The sequence below is a fragment of the Zea mays genome, chromosome 1 (assembly GCF_902167145.1).
Source record: "Zea mays cultivar B73 chromosome 1, Zm-B73-REFERENCE-NAM-5.0, whole genome shotgun sequence".
NCBI classification, from domain to species: Eukaryota; Viridiplantae; Streptophyta; class Magnoliopsida; order Poales; family Poaceae; genus Zea; species Zea mays.
The window spans coordinates 225248676-225254233 of NC_050096.1; positions in this window are offsets into that span (position 1 = coordinate 225248676).

Sequence of the window (5558 nt, forward strand, 5' to 3'; positions counted from 1 at the left end):
GGGTTGGTAGGCAGCAACGGTATAGCCTTAGTCTCAACTATTGAAATCCCCTTTGAAGACATAGCGCCCTCGGTCTCTTTGGGCGCCTGTGGCGCTTTGTAAAAACCTTTGGCCTTTTCAATTTCTGGGCATCAGAGGCAGTCTCCCAGTTGCTTTTTATTTTCTCCCCGCCTTACGCCAGTCGGGGGTAGTCTGGGTAAAAGAAATCGATATCATCGAATCCACAATTTAGCCTCCTCTTCTCCCGGGCCTAAAGGTAGCAGTCAGGGCTTCATCCTCCTTCTTCACGAAATTCCTGAGAACTTTGTTGCATTTTGCTTCAACGACATCCAGCCATCCGTCGCATGGCTTTCCAAATTCATCTCTAAATTTGTATGTACACTTCAACCTTACAAGACTTCCACTTCCACTTCTTTCTTTGTTGAATCATCATCCTTTGGCTCCGACGTTGCCCATTCGGCCTGAAGTGGCTAGATGTTGAAGGTCAGGTGCTCTTGGACAAGGTCCTTGGTTCTAATAAAGCTGCATACAACATTAAAGGTGGCTAGGGCAGCCTGAGCTTCATCGTTCATATAGCATGTTGGCCTCTTAATGCCGAAGTTAGGCTTGGTAGGCCTCTGAATAATGTCTTCGATGCCTTCCCTCTTATCTAAATCATTCTTCACAAAGAATCACTACATCCAGAAGTTTGGCCACTTGCTATGGTACACCAAGGCTGCATAGTGGGCCCCCTTCCAGTATTGAAAGTTATAGCTGGAGCCCATAGATTTGACAGAATCATTCTACACATGGCTCCGCTCCTTGGCTCCTCACATCACAGATGAAGACCCCAAGCCTCATTGTTGCGTTAGGGTCAGCTGATGAAGGTATATGTCAAATTTCTTCAGCACTTCAACAACTATCTTATGGAGTGGGAATCAGAGCCTAGCTTTGCGAAAGATTAGAAATACTACCACATCGTTCTTATCTGGTAAAGGGACAATATCTTCTCCACACAATGCCATGTGGGGTCAGCCTAGCAGTCTGACCCCCCTACTATACTATAGAAACAGATGACATCATTCCTTGATCATGTAGCATCGTCGCCAGCACATCATAGACAATCAAGGTCATCTGCATGTCGTGGATAATGAAGGTCGGTGTAGGATGTGGTGGACGACACCCATGCGTCAACCCAAAGTGGGGTTCTAGTGCCATGCCAAAGATGCCTAGGACTAATAACAACCAGCATGTCACACACTATAGCCATGGTCATGCATGTTCCGTCACACATGCGTTATAACTCTATCTCCACCAACTCCTTGTCCAGCCACGCGTGTGGGTGGCTAGAGCACATGGCACATATGGAGCCATCTGGTTAGGGGCATCCCGAGGCCCCAGGGCACTTGGCAAGCCTATACCCCACCACTAATGGAGGGTGAATCGTTGCCTATAACGCGTGGTGCAGTTAGAACCCATTGTAGCCAGCGGAGCGGGCGGACATAGGAGGCCTCCCATGGGGCTTATGTATCTATTGGGAGCCCTATAATATGTGGCGTTAATGGTCCCATCAGGGACAGGGGATACTAGGGACACATTGCGCAACTAGACCCCACCAACTGTTTAGCGGGGACATTTGCACTAATGGGAGCTTGATGAAGGCATGCGTGGCAGGGGGGCTCCCACTCGGCCATGTGGCATGGGTCCTAGCCACACGTTTATTTTCCTTATAGCTAGATCTTCTTGATATGATCCACTACGATGGTGGGGTCCATTGCTTGTACTTCGCGCATGCCAGTTTATATAGCGCACAAGGTACCTGTACCCAGGGGCGCTAATAATATCCTTTTCTAGCAGGAGACAAGATATCTTTTCTGTAATTGTCCCCTTCCTTGGGCTATAAAAGAAGGGACATAGCGACCCAATAGACATTGCACCATACTGGATGTGGGATATTATCTCGTATTGAGAGTCGGAACATGTCTAAATCCTCGAATCTCCTTGACAAGGGTAGGATATTTCTCTGATCATGTAGGCCGTCTCTAGGCTCATGGTCGAGTCCATGAACCCACGTTGTTGGGGGGTCTGCCTTGCCGAAGGTCCTCAAAACACCTGTATTTCGGTATAATAAACTGTGTTTCAGGTGAATAATAAAGATTGGACGAAGATGGTTTTTGGCCGAAGCAACACATACAAAAGCTTCGTCTGTATGCAGAAACGGTGTGAGGAGTCAAAGCCATTAGGTTCGGCATGAAGAAAAGCTTCAAGCACAAGCTGATGAAGGGAAAGAAGTCCAAGACTGGCGCAATAAGGAGAAAAGGAAAAGACGGCAATATCCATGCATCATTTGTAAACAATGAGTGTAAAGCCTTAAGGTAGCATGATTGTAATTTTGTATAAGGACAGTTCATCTTCCCTATAAATAGATGAATAGTGTCGTGCATAAAAGTACCTTTTTGAAGGGCCCTTACTTTGTCTCGCTTAGCCGACGAAGAACCTTCGTGCCATCTGTGTGCAGGAGCTGAAGGTATGCTTGTACATTCATTTACCAAGAAAGATGGAATAAAATGCCAAGGCATACGAGATGAGTCAAATATGAAGTTTCCCTTTGTCACTTTCATGTTATTTCATTATGTATCTTACTGAAAACCTTCATCACATGCTCTAACACTTTGAAGAAGTGTCAAATCAGGAGGACGAAGGTCTTTACATCTAACTTATGTTTTCTTGGTTTTTGATACATTAAGATTAATTGAAATCAAGTACTAACATTGGTGCCCATCCCAAGTGATCTCACAACCACAACTCGCACCATGCCACCGAAGAAGGCAACAACAACTAGCCCCATCCTCAGAACCTTGGACACAAATCAAGGGGATGAAGATCTCCTAAGGGAAGCAAGGAACCAAAAGAGGAAGGCTATCGACCTAGAACCACAAGACCAAGAGCTTGACCAAGAGATCAACAATCTTGAAGCAATCCACCAACAATTAGAAAAAGATTGACGAAGCAACTAAAGAAGTGCACAACATTGAAGCACAGGACCAGAACAACTATATGGACCAGAATTACAAGGGTTTTAATCAAGACAATCTTTGTCATGAACCTATCAACTTCCAAGAATTCCTCTATGACGAAGCTTCCCCACTAACAATAGAGTTGTAGGCCACACCTTGGCCACCTTTGTACAACCCCCCCGCATTGCCAATGTATGATGGCCTAACTAGTCCAAAGCAATTCCTTATGAGTTACAAAGTTACCATATCTTCATATGGTGGTAACTCAGCAGTCATGGCAAAGTCCTTCGTCATGGCAGTCAGAAATGTGGCTTAGACCTAGTACTTGTCGCTTCGTCCAAGAACTGTTATTTCATGGCAAAAGTTGAAGGAGACGATGCTCACTAGCTTTCAAGGCTTCTAGTCAAAGCCAGTCACTGCATAAGCTTTGTTTTAGTGTACCCAAGACGTAGATGAGTATCTTCAGGCATTTGTCCGAACATTTATTTGGCTTCGGGCCTAGGCACCAGCAGTCTAGGTTGTCATCATCATCAAAGCCATGGTCAAGGGGCTTAGGCCAGAACTAGGAGTACATAAGGGCTGACAAAAGATGGACGAGTACATAAGGGCTAACAATGATTTTTGCTAAAGAAGGGAGGAATTACATAGATACACCAAAGTCGCCATGGGCTTCCGAGGAAGGTTCCATTCAAGGCATGTCCAAATCATCCAAAACCCGGTGCGGGGTGAGGAAAAGGTGGCCCAATCTTAGGGTCAATCGGGCCTACAGCAAGCAAGCTCTCAGCAGCAATCCTTGCACAACACATTTCGTCCACCTACTCCGAGAGGCAGAAGGGGTGGCTGAAGTTTTGGAGGTAGATTCAATGCACCTCCAAGGATACCATTCTACTTGTTTTGTGGTGAGGACAAATGCCACACCACAAGGACATGCCATCATACTATCAATAAGCAGAAGAAACTTGCTTTGTTAGTCACTCAACACTCATAGTCAAAAGAAGTGTTCAATACATCTTCATATTATTCACCTTATCTCCCACAATATGTCTAGCCTCAGTTATAGGAGCCAAGGTTAAGTTTACCTTCGACCTCAATTGCCTCAAGTAATCGAGTAATGAGTATGTGGTCACTGTAAGGAAAATGGACCTCGAGCCATTTGGCTAAAGGGATTTTGGTGATTGATGATCAACATAACCTGTGAATTAATGTGTTTGCTAGTGGGGGGGGACGGATATCCCTCGGGTCCACTAGAAGGCTGAAAGACCTCGTGAAAGGCCTTGGGCCCAATATTGCACAAGGTCATCCCTTTGTGGGCCTGGGGAAAGGATGTCTAGTGAAGTGGATTGACACAAGATTGGGTCAGCGCGAGCCCAGACGGCCCGATGAATTTGAGCAACGATCGCAGCAGTGATCCGACCTTTCCGTACAGTATCCTCATACATCGAATCTGAATGGAGATAGGTTGGTAGAATTATAGGAAGATAGGCTCATTTGGTTCACTATTACTTAGGCACACACTGTTATCATATCCACATGTAACGCCCCACGGTCGAGTATATAAGGCCTAGGGGCATCCCCTCAAAAACATCTCACTACTTAGCCATCTGTTTAGTTCTCTAACACCCCTGATACTAGAGAACTCCCTTGTAACCCACCACACAAAGTATCCACGCTAGGACGTAGGGTATTACACATCTCAAAGCGGCCCGAACATGTACAAGATTGTCTATTGTTTATCGTGCATCTGGCACGAACCATCAAGCTACAGTCAGTTACACCGTCCTACTCCAAAAAGCACCTCGAGGGGCAACCCTGGGTGCGCGGTCAGATCCAAAGCACCGACAGCTGGAGCGCCAGGTAGGGGGTGTGTCACTGATCCAAGCTAGCTCAATGGCCATCACCTTCCAGCACAAGATCGTCCTCCACCCCGGGTCCAGGTTCTGCTTCGGAACCATCTCATCCGTAGCAGACGAAGAAGGAACTCTACATCGCATCACGGATCCGCCAGAGAGAAAGCCTTCCTCAACAATCTTCAGGAAAGCTGGAGCGAAGCCGGAAAAAGCACAACCTCCAATGCTCCGAGCAAAGACTACCTCCTGCAAGCCAGGAGCAGAGGGTCCATCTACCGGAGAACTCCACTGTCCACCTCTTCTACGGAAAAATGGACACAGATCACAAGGAGAAAGGAGGCGAACAAGGTAAAGGATCGTCAAACTACTCTTCTGGTACCTCCACCCTCAAAGGAGGACAGAAAGAAGCTCGTCACTACGATGGTTCCATTCTACCCTGACATCCTCTTCATCGGGGGAAGAGTGGAATCAACTCCCATCTCCGATGATGAACCGACCGTGCCGGGAGACGAACCTCTTCAGCGGGAATCTCGCCGACGAAGAAACCGACGCCGAAATATTCGGCGACATCACGAAGCCGGAGAGCGGGACCCGGCGCAGCCCGTGTCACGAGATGAGATCTCGGAGATGGGAGAAACTCCAGAAGAACGGGTCTTCATGGAAAGAAGGAATTCCCGACGACGTGATCGTCGGCAAGCTCAAGAGCAAGCTGAGC